We start from the raw sequence: 15,888 nt of genomic DNA, 5'->3' as shown, positions 1-15,888 counted from the left end.
GTGGGAATTATATTTCCAAACATGGGATTGGCTAAGCACTTCCTGATATAGAGGAAAGGAGGATTTGGGAATGAGGTCAAAGAAGGAAACAAAGTGTACTGCCACGGACTCATCTCCATCTTCTATGAAGAACAAGGGCCAGTCTGATCTGATTATCTTGCATCTGCCACGGAGCTTAAAAAAGTCCCTGAGACATAGGAAGAGCTTAACAAATGTTATCATTATTATTATTATGTTCTGCTTGTTATTACCATTGCTAAGCCCCCAGACATAATTCCTACTGGTTTCAAACACACTGCAAAAAAGTGATGATAGCTTACTTTCTGAACAGTCTTAAAAAAAAAACTGAAAGGGTTTGTTCTTGTAAAAAGACTGATTTCCTTTAAAATTTTACTTTAAAAAAAGGTAAGTTCAAGTTGCCTGCTGGTAAGCTTAGAAGCCACGGTGAAGCAATGAAGATACACGCGAAACACAAGCAATTCACCTGGTTATATAAGGAATAAATATGATTTCCAAGAGCAAAATCAAAATTTCAGTGCTTTTTCCAGTTCAATCTAGCCAAAAGTGCTGGCCACTGGGGAAGCTTCCTCAAGCTGACATTTACTGAGAAATTAGGGGAGGAAAAATGTGAGAGAGATTTGGCATGTTCTGGAAAATATTCTTTGTGCTCTCCCAAGTGCTTAGTGCAATGCAGAGAATAGGTCAAAATACTTTTTGTCTCAACATACTTTACCGTCGTGACACCTTACCTTCACAGCATCTCTAGATACTGCCTTTTCCTCTCCAGCCAAACTGCTACCATGCCGACCCAAGCTTTAACTATTTCCACTTTGATGCTGTGTCACCCTCCTTGTTTCTCCAGTTCATACTTCACTCTGCTGCCCGGATCATTTTTCTAAAAAAAAATTAAATCAATCAATAGTATTTATTGAGCACTTGCTATGTGCAGAGCACTGTACTAAGTGCTTGGGAGGGTACAATACAACAGAATAAATATATATATATATAAATATAAATATATATATGTATATATATAAACCCCCACTCTCCCCACTTTCAAAGCCATCTTAAAATCACACCACCACCAAGAGGCCTCCTTCTAAGAAAGCATTTCTTCTACACTCTCTCCCTTCTGCACTGCATATGCATTTGAACCTGCGTCTCATAAATGTTTGATATTCACCCCATCCTCAGCCCTGCAGAACTTACGTTCATATCCTTACACTCGATAACCAAAATCTATTTGAATGTCTGTCTCCTCTCTCTTGACTGTAAGCTTCTTAATTCCAGGGAATGTGCCTAATTATAAAATAAAGATGATGATGGTATTTATTAAGTGCTTACTATGTGTCAAGCACTGTTCTAAGCATTGGGGTAGACTGTGAGCCTGTTGTTGAGTAGGGACCATCTCTATATGTTGCCAATTTGTACTTCCCAAGTGCTTAGTATAGTGCTCTGCACACAGTAAGCGCCCAATAAATACGATTGAATGAATACAAGCTAAACAAGTTGGACACAGTCCACAGTCCACAGTCCCACATAGGGCTCACAGTGTCTACCAATTTTATTGTACTATACTCTCCCAGGTGCTTAGTACAGTGCTCTGCCTTTTCCTCTCTGTTTAACCAATGCTGATTTCCTTTTAATGGTATCTGTTGAGTGCTTATTTTGTGCCAAGTACTGTACTAAGCACTGAGGTAGTTATGAGCAAGTCAGCCACTTGCCTGTAGCATGACTTTGAAGGAGTCACTTCACTTCTCTGTGCTTTATCTGTAAAATAGGGATTAAGACTGAGAGTCCCATGTGGGACATGGACTGTGTCTAACCTGATTAGCTTGTATCTGCCCCGGTAACTGGCACCTAGTAGACACTTAAACACCATAAAAAAGGTCTATGTCCTACATGGAGAACACTGTCTTAATCCCTATTTTACAGATGAGGTAACCAAGGCAAAGAGAAGTGAGGTGACTTGCCCAAGGTCACACAGCAGACACTTGGCTCAGGAATTAGAACCCAGGTCTTCTCTGCACACAGTAAGCCCTCAAAAAATACGATTGAATGAGTGAATGAATAACTCCCAGGCCCATGCTCTTTCCACTAGGCCACGCTGTGTTCAACTCTGGAAAACACGTTGAATATTTCCCATCTCTAGTCTGAGTTTCTGAGTTTTGAGAAAGAAGATTTCTAGGATGCCGCTTGCTGTTCAATCTCCAATCAGCGCAGACCTATTCCAAGCAGGTTTTCTGTTCTCCCCTTTCTTTCTCTCTCTTTTTTTGTAAAGTGGCAAACTGCTTTATATCGACAACCATCTGTGAGCCTGTCTTTCAGACCATCAAACTCTTCCATCCATTACCTCACCTCGGAGGCTTGACAGCCCCATAAAGATGACATACTAATTCAATGGCTTGTAATTTCAGCTAAACAAAGAGGAGGGCTGCAGCTTCTTTCTTTGTGTTAACAGTGCCATATCGGCAAAGCCAGCTCCACAAACATGCCTCTGGGAGGGTTTTATGACAGCGGCTGAATGGGGAGAGTAGCTTGGTGTTGCTCTTTATGGATTTTGGCTCCATAATCTTTGGCACTGGGCTGCTGGTCTTGGCCATTGTGTCTGGATCTATGTCAGCAGCAGCTAATTGTTCCAATAATGTTTATCATAGGGATCCACCAGGGAGCTGTATATGTGGAGATATGCTACTGGTGATGATACACACTATCTTATTGATCTCTATACACAGGCCTTTCCCTTCCTGCCAAAAAGCTCTTCAAGGTTCCCAATCTGAATGGAGAGGGAGGGGAAACCTAACAGCTTAATCATCCCGCAAACAATAGCGTCTAAGGGAAAGTGGAATCGTGTTCCTCCCGATTTCTCAGAGCGGTGCCTGAAAAATCATGCTTGGAAGGGGCCGTGGAAGACATCGGTTCATTCTACCTCCTGATGTGGGAGTTGCAGGTTAATGTCAAAGAGGTACCTTTCCTATGATGCAGAATGCGAAGGCCCTCGTAATCGGCCATGGGTTACATGGGAGCTTTTCCAAATGATAAAGCGACAGTTCAATAAATGAAACCCACGAAAGAAGCGGTGTGTTGGTCCAAACTTGCGAGCCGCAAGCTACCTCTCCCCGCCCCCCTCCAGCAAATTCCAGTTGCATATGGTGCCAGCCTGCAGGAGTTCTTTAATCTGAGGCCCAAATGCATCTAAACAACCAGAAATCAAGGGACTGAGCAGCGGGAAAAGGAAAACGTTTATCTTTGCCTGATTTGGGATGCTTTCTTCCCTTCAGAGAACGTTAATGGTGGGAAGAGAAAATCAGAATGAAAAGGAAAGCTCTCTGCTGCAGGGGTTCATCCATTCATTCATTCAATCGTGTTTATTGAGTGTTTACTGTGTACAGAGCACTGTACTAAGCACTTGAGAGAGCACAATATAACACTAAGCAGACACATTCCCTGCCCACAATGAGGTGAGTTTCTACATAGGACTCTTTTCCCTTTCAAGATCTCCTCATCTTAATAGCATGGAGAAGCAGCATGGCGTAGTGAATAGAGCACGGGCCTGGGAGCCAGCTGGACCTGGTTTCTTCTCCCGGCTCTGCCACCTGTCTGCTGGGTGACCTTGGGCAAGTCACTTCACTTCTCTGGGCCTCAGTTCCCTCATCTGTAAAATGGGAATTGAGACTGTGAACCCCATGTGGGACAGGGACTGTGTCCAACCTGATTAGCTTGTACCCAGCCCAGCTCTTTGTACAGTGCCTGGCACATAGTAAGTACTTAACAAATACCACAATTATTATGATGTGCGAGAGGAGTACTGTGGAAGCGACTCTTGCAGCCATTCATTGGGCCCCTGACCTCCCAGCCATTGCTTTCCTAGCCAATCACTAGACTCTGCCCTTCTGGCCGATCGGGGGGCACTGGCAGGCTCAGAAAATCCCAGTACCCCAGTCTACCCAGTCAATTGCCAGCTCCATCCCTCCCAGCTAAGTGCCCACTGTCCACCAAGCAGCCATTTAGGGCTGTGAAAGACCAACCTGCCCTCTGTCTCCTCGTTTCGGCAGAGAACTACCTTGGGAGCACTCGCTAAGCTCACAAAGTCAATTTCCCACCTGTCACTCCACGCTCCCTCTCTCCTTGGGCTCAGAGAGGCGCTGATAGCTATGGGGAGCAGTTTCTGTTATCGACCTCTCTGAACACCACTTTAGCTAAAAGACCCCAGAGAAAACCAACGCCGAACATGCAGGAAACTCCGGAGGAGTAATGAGGCGATCATGATAATAATAATAATAATAATTGTGGTATTTGCTATATGCTTACTATGTGCCAAACACAGTACTAAGCCCTGGGGTGGATACAAGCAAATTGGGTTGGACGCAGTCCCTGTCCCACATGGGGCTCACAGTCTCGCTTCCCATTTTACAGATGAGATAACTGAGGTACAGAGAATAAATTGACTTGACCAAGGTAACAGAGCACCTATCTCTGTATCTGTAATTATCTGTAAATTATCTGTAATTTATTTGAGAAGCAGCATGGCTCAGTGGAAAGAATGCGGAGTTTGGAGTCAGAGGTCATGTGTTCAAATCCCGACTCCACCAATTGTCAGCTGTGTGACTTTGGGCAAGTCACTTAACTTCTCTATGCCTCAGTTACCTCATCTGTAAAATGGAGATTAAGACTGTGAGCCCCCCGTGGGACTACCTGATCACCTTGTAACCTCCCCAGCACTTAGAACAGTGCCTTGCACATAGTAAGCGCTTAATAAATGCCATCATTATTGTTATTATTATTATTTCAATGTTTGGATCACCAACAAACTCTTTGAAAACTTCAATAGCCTAATATTCTCCCAACGCTTAGTTCAGTGCTCTGCACACAGTAAGTGCTCAGTAAATACCACTGACCTGGGGGATCCTCTCCCAGTTTATTCCCTGGGGGCTTCCGCCCTTCAGGATTCTATCATAACTCAACAGATTCGAAGAAACAGAATTTTTGCAGAGAAATCTGAAATTAATCCATCCCTCTTATGAGTATTAACTGCCGGTCATTTCCTTGGGTTCTGGGAACACAGTTTTTCAACGCCATTGAACTTTGAAAATGGGCGATTCAAATAGCATTTATTAAATAAACTTCAAGAGTGCATTTGCCAATGGGAAAAAAGAATACAGTGCATGCTTGATTTAGAAGAAATGAGAAATAGTCATGGATAGCCAGCCACTGTGCAAATGACTTTTGTTAACGGAAAGGAAAACCTAATAAACAATTTTATTCTTAAAATGTCTTCTCCTTAAGTAAATGGCTTTGAAAAGCAAAAATAGATGGCTAAAAAAAGATAGTGCCATGTGAAGAGTGATCGGGGTATTGTTTTAATGGTTTTGAATTACAAACTCTGTTTGTAATCCATCAAGCAGAGTGACAATTTGAATCTTTCCCTTCATTTGATAGCTCTTGAGGGAAAGGTACTGAACAACTTCTTCAGTAATGAACACATCACACACCCGATACTCTACTCAGTCATTACACGTATCAGGAGGACTCCCTGTTTAGCCATAGTGGGGGGCGGAGGGGGGGCTCCTTTCTCTGAGCGGAGGAGGGGGTCTTCCAGAAAAAGAATCATCATAATAATTGTAGTCTTTATGAAGTACTTACTATGTGTCAGTCACCGTATTAAGCACTGGGGTAGGTGCAAGGTGTTTGGGTTGGACACAGTCCCTATCTCACATAGATCCCATCTGAGGCTAACGGCCTTAATCCCCCTTTTACAGATGAGGTAACAGGCACAGCGAAGTGAATTGACTTCCTCAAGGTCACACAACAGACAAGTGGAGGAGCTGGGATTAGAAAAGCTCCCAGATCCATGCTCTTTCCACTAGATCAAGTTGCTTCTCTGTCTCAGAGCCCTGATATATTGCACAAACACTACAGTTTCATTAAAAAAAAATGCACTGTAACACCTTCTCAACCCCTCTCCACCCTCTCCTGTTCCCATGGACTTTTCCACCTTTTCCTGCCTGCACCTAGAACTCACCACACACCCCAATCTCCATCCCAAGCACTTAGTACAGTGTTTTGCACACAGTAAGCGCTAAATAAATACCACTGATTGATTAATCACAAGGAACTTAAGATCTAGTGGATTACAAAAGTCTCTTCTCTAGATCATATTGGACACATATTTAAACATTTTAAAGTGAACAGCATGTTTAGTTTCAACGCTGAAAACACTTAGTGATCAGACTCCCACATTCATTATTAACAAGACAATAGCAGATGACATTTATTAAGCATCCTCATGCACAAGGGGCTCTGATAGGAACCTCTGACAATTAAAAGAAAAGTAGAGACAGCTTTCCTCAGTTGATAAGAGAAACTAATAAACACCCAGTAAACCAAACCTCATCACAACTAATCAAGCTTTTTGAGAATTAGACTATAAATCCATTGTATAAATCCAAAGGAACATTTCCACCAATTCTGTCATATTGTACTCTTCCAAGCACTTAGTACAATGCTCTGCACATAATAAGTGCTCAATAAGTATGCATGACTGATTGATTGAGAAGTAGCAACTTTGCAGCTGCTTAAAATTCATCTGATGGCTCAGAAAGTTGTGAATGTCATTTCAGTATCAGCAATTTATTTATTTATATGTCTGTTTTCCCTCTAGACTGTCAGCTCATTGTGGGTAGGGAGTATGTCAGTTATATTGTTCTCTCCCAAGAGCACACAGTAAGTGCTCAATAAATATGATTGATTGATCTATTAAGACTGGCATGGAGAGAGAGAATATTGAACAATTAAACCTACAGATAAAAGGCAGATTATTTTTGCCATAGAAAGGAATGATTATTATAGTACTTATTAAGTGGTTTACTATGTTCTAAGCCTTGGGATAGATACCAGGTAATCAGACTGGACACAGTCTCTGTCCCAAACGGGGCTCACAGTCCAAAGTAGGAGAGTGGGATTTATTTGAACTGAGAAGCTTAGTGACTTGTTCAAAGTCACACAGCAGGCAAGTGGTGGAGTCAGGATTAGAACCCAGGTCCTTAGACTCCTCCGCCTGTATTTTTTCCATTAGGCCACGCTGCTTCCCATGCTTGCTTATTTTGCTCAGTTCTCCTGTTCTCCCTCCTGCTTAGACTGTGTGCCTGTTTTCACCTGTATCTACTCCAGTGCTTAGAACAGTGTTTGACACATAGTAAATGCTTAACAAATAGTGTGGCTCAGTGGAAAGAGCCCGGGCTTGGAAGTCAGAGGTCATGGGCTCTAATCCCGGCTCCGCCGCTTGTCTGTTGTGTGACTTTGGGCAAGCCACTTCACTTCTCTGTGCCTCAGTTCCCTCATCTGTAAAATGGGGATTAAGACTGTGAGCCCCATGTGGGACAACCTGATGACCTTGTATCCCCCGCAGTGCTTAGAACAGTGCTTGGCACATAGTAAGCGCTTAACAAAAGCCATCATCATTATTATTATTAGAGAAGCAGTGTGGCTCAGTGGAAAGAGCATGGGCTTGGGAGTCAGAGATCATGGATTCTAATCCCAGCTCCACCACTTATCAGCTGTTTGACTTTGGGCAAGCCACTTAACTTCTCTGTGCCTCAGTTATCTCATCTGTAAAATGGGGATTAAGATTGTGAGCCCCACATGGGGCAACCTGATCACCTTGTATCCCCCCAGCTCTTAGAACAGTGCTTTCTTTGCACATAGTAAGTGTTTAACAAATACCATGATGATGATGATGATGATGAAATGCCATTAAAAAAACACAAAAAACCCTCCAAACTTACAGTTTTAGCCATTATTGGGGAAGTCTATCAAGCCTTCTTGTGGCAGATTTTGTCTGTTCATAGGGCACGAAGCCAGATTCAATATTGACTAATCCCAGCTCTGCCACCTGTCCGCTGTGTGACCCTGGGCAAGTCATTTCACTTCTCCGTGCCTCAGTTCCCTCATCTGTTAAATGGGGATGAAGACTACGAGCCCCATATGGGACAGGGATTGTGTCCAACCTGATTCCCTTCTATCTACCCCAGTGCTTAGTACAGTGCTCTGCACTCAGTAAGTGCTCAATAAATATGATTGATTGGCTGATTGATTAAACACCTAGTCCATATAAACTCCCACGCCCCACACTACAGTCTCAAACAGAATCAAGGCCCTTCCAATGTTGTCATTACAGTGTCTTTAAAACGGGTTCTTTTTCATTTCTTCATGAAACTTCTGTTTCAACCAAAGCAAGAAAAAGGCCCATTCCCTTTAATTTCCCCACCGGAAAGTGTGTTTCCCTACAAAGGCTCAGCTAGCCACTGGGACTTTGCCAGAGTTCCTGCAGTGAAACAAGCTCCTTGGCATCTTGTCGCCAACCCAGAAACAAGCGTATCCACAGGTCACACATTAGTAACAGAATGTTTTTGGCAAAACGGAGTTGTCCTGGGCACCAAAGTGAGCCCGGAATTCCATCAGAGGTTAGACAGAGATTAAAAGGCTAGAACAGTGCCACTCTCCAAAAGGCTGAGATTTCTTTTTTTCTTTTCCTTTTTAAGAGGAAAGTATTCAAACAGCAGGAATTTTCACTCAAAGAGAACTTGCCTTTAGCAGTTTATCTCTTCAGTAATTTTAGTTTTAGGTAATCTCTGCAGGTTCACAATTAAGAGCATGGCTTTTGCTGCTTGGAAGGAATAAGTAAGGAAATCATTTTTTTTGGAACTATATTATGTGAATTCTGCTCCTTTGCTGGATTCACAGAAGAATGGTTTAGTGGACAGAGGATGGGCTTGGTTGTCAGAAGGAGTTGGATTCTAGTCCTGGCTCTGCTGCTTGTCCATTGTTCAACCTTGGGCAAGTCACTTCAGGGGGCCTCAGTTCTTCATCTGTATTATGGGGATTAAGACTGTAAACCCCAATGGGGACATGGACTGTGTCCAACCTGATTAGTTTGTCTCTAACCAAGTGCTTAGTGCAGTGCCTGGCACACAGTAAGCGCTTAACAAATACCATAAAAAACAAAAGAAAAAAAAATGCTATTAAAAAAAAAGAATGGGACCAGCTCACCATGTTAACAGTGTTAAAAGCCATGTTGAGAAAGGGAGAATCCAAAGAGCAGTTAAGTGAATAACTCCCAATTTGAGATCCTCTCTCTGCTGAAGGTCTTTCTCCATGTGACAAGCATACCCCTGCCCTTTCCACTAGGCCATGCTGATTTTCTACTATTGCTTGTGTCATCATCAGTCATATTTATTGAGTGCTTACTATATGCAGAGCGTAGTAATAGGGACTTGGGAGTTACAATATTGAAAAATTGACTTAAGATTGTCCACCGCTGTGCCACAGGATTTGAGGTTTTGTTTCATTGTTTCTTTTAAGTCTTCGGCCCATCCTCGTCTCCTTGGTTCATCTATTTATTCAAGTGTAATTATTGAGTGCTTACTGTATGCACAGCACTGTACTAAGTGCTTCGGACAGTACAATGCAACAATAGACAGAGTACTTACCCATAATGAGCTCACAGTCTAGAGGAGAGGAGGCAGACATCAATACAAATAAATAAATGACAGATCTGTACATAAGTGCTGTGGGGCTGGGACAGGGGAAGAACAAAGGGAGCAAGTCTGGGTGATGCAGAAGGGAGATGGAGATGAGGAAAGGGAGGGTGTAGGCTGGGAAGGCTTCTTGGGGGAGATGTACCTTCAATAAGGCTTTGAAGGGGGGGTAGAGTAATTGTCTGTTGGATTTGAGGAGGGAGGGTGTTCAGACCTGAGGCAGGACATGGGCTAGGGTATTTCAGCTTGCTGTAGAACAGCTGTTTGGATTTCCTGCACACACAAATAAATGACAGATACGTAAATAAGTGCTGTAGGGTTGGGAGGGGTGTTGAATAAAGGGAGCAAGTCAGGGAGAGGCAGAAGGGAGTGGGAGAAGAGGAAAGGGGGTTAGTCAGGGAAGGCCTTTTGGAGCTGCTGTGCCTTCAATAAAGCTTTGAAGAGGCGTAGAGTCATTGTCTGTCAGATATGAGGAGGGAGGGCATTCCAGGCCAGTGATAAAATGTGGGCCTGATCCCGACTCTGCCACTTGCTTGCTGGGTGACCCTCGGCTGGTCACTCAAATTTCCTGTGTTTCAGTTTCCTCATCTATACAATGGGGATTCAATATCCCCCTAATTTGACTGTGAACTTTAAGTGGGACAGGGACTATGTCCTGGCTGATTACCTCATATCTACTCTGCTGAGAAGCAGCGTGGCTCAGTGGAAAGAGCACGGGCTTTGGAGTCAGAGGTCATGGGTTCAAATCCTGGCTCTGCCAATTGTCAGCTGTGTGAATTTGGGCAAGTAACTTAACTTCTTTGTGCCTCAGTTACCTCATCTGTAAAATGGGGATTAAGACTGTGAGCCCCGCCACGGGACAACCTGATCACCTTGTAACCTCCCCAGCCCTTAGAACAGTGCTTTGCACATAGTAAGTGCTTAATAAATGTCATTATTATTATTATTATTACTCCAATACTTGGCCCACTCTAAGAGCTTAACAAATACCATTAATACACCCTGTGACCATTGTCCAAAGATTTTCTCTAGGGAAACGTCATTCCCTCCACTCCTCAGAAATGCCAGACCAAAGCTCTTCTCATATTCAAACTCTTCCTAACACTCTCCCATCCTTAATTAATTTCCAATGACAACATGATGTTACCCCAATACCCATCCTCAGTATTTGGTACTGCCATCGGGGCCTCGAAATGCGGCCACTTGGGGTTCGGGCTCCTATTAAGTACCACTCCCGCCCCAGTGTTAGGAAAACTGAACTGAAATCTGATTTACAGAACAGGAGCTCCTGTTGGAAATGAAATACTTCACCTCAGAGCAAATCCAGAGAGCCTCATCGTAAGTATAAAAGGTCCCGGGGTTTAAAAGACACCATGGGAGTCATGTTCGTGAATCCACTTCAGATGCAGTCTGTATACACACCTGGCAGAGTCAGCTCTTAGAAAATTCAATTGTTTGCCTAAGACGGCCTTCACAGCATACTGACACTCCAAGCTCTGAAAACATGATGTGGTGAAAGGGCTTTCAGCTGATTTAAAATGCTGTTTTTTCCACCCTCAACAAAGAAGATTAAGGCACCCCAAGTCCACAGTCCCCTGGAATTGTCTGGGGAGAGCTCTGCTGAGGTTACTAGAGGAGGTTATATTACCTGAGGAAATCTCCATCGTGTTTCCCTAGCAGAACGAGAAGCAGTGCGGCCAAGTGGGAAGAGCATGGGCCTGGGACTCAGAGGACTTGGGTTCTAATCCCTGCTCTGCCACTTGCCTCCTGGGTGACCTTGGGCAAATCACTTAGCTTCGTGCCTCAGTTCTTCTTCTTCAAATGCCATCGAGCTGTTTCCAACCGATAGCGATTCCACGGACTCACCTTCTTCAGAATGTCCCATCTCCTGGAGAAGCAGTATGGCTCAGTGGAAAGAGCATGGAAATAGGAGTCAGAGGTCGTGGGTTCCAATTCCGGCTGTGCCACTTGTCAGCTGTGTGACTTTGGGCAAGTTACTTAACTTCTCTGTGCCTCAGTTACTTCATCTGCAAAATGGGGATTAAGACTCTGAGCCCCACATGGGACAACCTGATTACCTTGTGTTTCTCCCAGTACTTAGAAAAGTGTATGGTACATAGGAAGTGCTTAACAAGTATTATTATCATTATTATTAGAACAGGAGTCTGCCCACAGGGCCAATGTCTCACAACCCAGAATAAGAGGAGAAATGAGAGAAGAGGGAAGGAAGCAGTTCAGCACATTCTAAAATTTATAAAAACTGCCAGAATCAGAGTGGGTATAAACAAATCAGTGTTTTCCAGTGTATCTAATCCAACAACTAGAAACAAAATGTCAGGTCATTATCCTAATAGGTTTTTGAATCAGAGAATCACATTTATTTCAATCCATTAAGATTTTGATCCTGCATAGAAAAATGCAAACTTGGAAATAAGATATTTTAGCATGATCAATATTCAGGATTTATGGAGCATTGAAATAGTTTAGGGTCCTAAGAAATATGAACAATATTCAATAATGAATTATAATCAGTCAATCCATTGTATTTACTGAGCGCCTACTCAGAGCAGAGCACCATATAAGTGCTCGGGAGAGTACAGTGTAACGGGGTTGTACTTCAATGCTTAGTACAGTGCTCTGCACACAATAAGCGCTCAATAAATATGAATGAATGAAGAGTTGGTAGACACATTCCTTGCCATCAACGAGCTTCAGTCTGAATTGTTATTTTATCTAGCACTTTTCTCTTTAGCATTTTTTTTATATTGAGCTCCATTCACCCTTTTTCTTCCATTCATCTTTTTCTATCATATGATAAAAGACATATGATACAAGATCAGATTCAGGCTGCCAGATTGAACCTCCTAGAATAAGGGGAGAACTTGAACGACGGCAGTCAAGATTTCCCAAATGCTTAGTACTGTTCTCTTCAATCAATCAATCAAATTTATTTAGCGCTTGCTGTGTGCATAGCACTAAGTACTTGTGAAAGTACAATGAGATAGAGTAGATAGATGCAAATCCCTGCCCGCAAAGAGCTTATAGTCTACAGCCTCTGCACACTGTAAACGTTCAATAAATTCCATTGATCGATTGAAGACTACAGCTTAACCACATTACCCTGGAGAATGTAAAAAAGTCAAAGAACGTAGGACTGATTATGAAGGGAATAATGAAGATGTCTTCCTCCAATAATAAGTCCAGATGAGCGTAAATTCAAAAGGATAACAACAAAAAGCTTAAAAGTGAAGCATATAAGTAAAAAATTTACTATGTATCCACTATCCACCTGAGTGTTTGGCGGGGGAGGAGGGTGATAGAAATGATTTTTAAAAGGAGTAGGACATTAGTGGGGAAACCTCTCTGGAGGCAGTGGGGTTGTATGAGAATTTTGAAGGTTGAGTGGTTGTACTTTGTAGCATGGCCTAGTGGCAAGAGCACAGACTTGGGAGCCAGAGGTCATGGGTTCTAATCCCAGCTCCATCTCTTGTCAACTGTGGGACTCTGGGCAAGTCACTTAACTTCTCTGGGCTTCAGTTACCTCATCTGTAAAATGAGGATTAAGACTGTGAGCCCCATGTGGGACAACCTGATTACCTTGTATCTCCCTCAGCACTTAGAACAGTGCTTGGCACACAGTAAGTGCTTAACAAATACCATCATTATTATTATTATTATTTGAGTGAGGAAGGAGTAGCAAGAAGAATGGAAAGTGTGGACACAGTCTGGAAATGAGTCTCAATTTACCTGTGTTTGGGTAGAATAATTGTGAACATTGTTATACAAATTATTACGGTAGATTTGTAATTAAGAGAAACGATTTAACCTAATGATTAAACCATTACAACGAAACTGGGGAAAGTATTTAATTCAGTTTAAGGGAAGGCCACGGAGTCTGCGAAGAACTTTACCCAACTCTCTTGTGACTCAAATCTCCCCAGTGATAAGAAGACATTAATTTTCTGATGGAGTAACTACTCATGAAACGCTCTGTATTCACTAACTGATAATCCAGAATTAGGGCCACATTTTCAGCTATTGTATTGAATTCTCTTGCAGAACAAAGTGAGGAAAGCATACATAAAACAAAGGCAATAACTGTTGAGTTTTTGTAATTAATTGAGACAGAAGAGGATATGTTTCTAATAAAGGAATGATTAGAAAAATATTGGCATCTGTCACAGTCTGATCGGTATTCTCTATGTGGTGCTTAATATTTTTCCGAGATTTATTGAACCCTCGAGGAATGCCTGCAACCAGATTTACCTTGCCCAGATTCAACTGATATCATATCGTGTTTTCTTTAAGATTTCATCAAGATCCATTGGTGAGGGGAGGGGAGGGGGTGGTGTTTCTTCTTTTTCTGACCCCTTGTAATTCGATATCTTGAACTCAGGAAAATGGTTATTTCCATCTGTTCTGCACAGAGTAATCAATACTTAGTTAAGTATACGCATAATAATGAATATGAGGCTCCCAGGGCGTGCTTTGCAGAAATTTGGTAAATTATTCGGCGCTTGACAGAAGGGTGTCTGCATTCTTGTCATACATTATGAGGAATATGGAAGGGGTGGCTCTGTTTTCTAGGATTATTCTGAAGGAAAAAACTCCTCTGTTCCTGTGACAGATGAACTGACTATTTTAGTGCCTCACTCCCTATTGAAAATGTTCATAAAATGCACCCATTAACATTGTCCTCATCATCATCACCATCATCATCAATCTTCAGAGGTCATGGGTTCTAATCCCAACTCCACCACTTGTCAGCTGTGTGACTTTGGGTGTCACAACTTCTCTGTGCCTCAGGTCCCTCATCTGTAAAATGGGGATTAAGACTGTGAGCCCCACGTGGGACAACCTGATCACCTTGCATCCCCAAAGTGATTAGAACAGTGCTTTGCACATAGTAATGACTTAAATGCCACCATTATTATTATTATCATCTTCATCATCCATATTTATTGAGTAAACATGCAGTTGGCAGAATACTGCCCAAAGCACTCAAAAACCACACTGGCAGTTTAGGAAACCTCCATCATCATAGTCTAATGGAGAATACAAGCCAACATAAATTATCACGCTGATAGTCAAAAAAAGGCCAGAGCCAGTAGAAATAAAACTGTAATATTTTGGATTATCCATTAAGCCCTTACTATGTGCCAAACACTGTACTAAGCAATAGGGTAAATACAAGATAATCAGTTCAGATGCAATCCTTGTCCCACCTTGGGCTCACAGTCTTAAGGAGCTTTCCATTTTACAAAGGGGGAAACTGAGGCATGGAGAAGTTCAGTGACTTGCCCAGGGTCACAGAGCAGGCAGAGCTGGAATTATTCATTCGTTCAATCACATTTATTAAGCACTTACTGTGTGCAGAGCACAGAACTAAGCACTTGGGAAAGAACAATTCAACAATAAACAGTGACAATCTCTGTTCACAGTGAGGTCACAGTCTACAGGGGGAATTAGTATCCAGGTCTCCTGATTCCCAGGTCCGTGCTCTTTCCACTAGGCCACACTTTCCAAAGCAACTTAATAACAGACAAGGATAAAACACCTAGGGGCTTAGAGGGTTTAGAGGTGACATGACCAGATAAGATCTGTCCGAAGTGGCTTTGATAGAAGAGTTTGAAGGAGGGGAGGATGTGGTTTGGTGAACCTGAGGAAAATGGACAATCCGTGGATCCTGGAGAAATGGGTGATGAATGGATCAGAGATGGAAAAATCAAGAGAGAGGGACAGTTAGAAAGTTGACTCGGGAGGAAAGGGGGATGAAAGCTAGTGGGTAGGGAAGGAGAGAACAGATAGATAAAGGAGCACCTGTTTATGGAAAACCTTGACACTGAAAGCCAGAATTTTTTATTTATGAGTTGGATTTTACTCTCAATTCATTGAGTTGAGTTGTCTTGTTCAGCTCTTTCCAGAATCTGCAAAGAGTAGAAAACATCCCCCTCCATACCAGATGGCTCTTTTGCTCTGGACAATGCTTCCATTTCATTTGAGAGCTACCACATTTACTCTTCTGTTTTTTACTTTTCTGGTTTTTGTTAAGTGCTTACTAGGTTCTGGGCACTGTACTAAGCACTGGGATAGATACAAGCTAATCAGATTGGACACAGTCCCACATGGGACTCACAGTCTTCGTTCCCAGGTTACAGATGATGTAACTGAGGTACAGAGAAATGAAGGGACTTCCCTAGAGTTACCCAGCAGGCAAGTTGTGGAGCCAGGATTAGAACACAGGTCCTTCTGAATGCCAGGCCCATACTCTATCCACAAGGCCACGCTGCTTCCTACTCCACAGGACATATTGATGAATCACCCTCAGAGGAGTCAATAGTTTTAGCAGTGG

This window comes from Tachyglossus aculeatus, chromosome 19 (assembly GCF_015852505.1).
Source record: "Tachyglossus aculeatus isolate mTacAcu1 chromosome 19, mTacAcu1.pri, whole genome shotgun sequence".
Classification (NCBI taxonomy): Eukaryota; Metazoa; Chordata; class Mammalia; order Monotremata; family Tachyglossidae; genus Tachyglossus; species Tachyglossus aculeatus.
Note: the sequence above shows the minus strand (reverse complement) of the source record.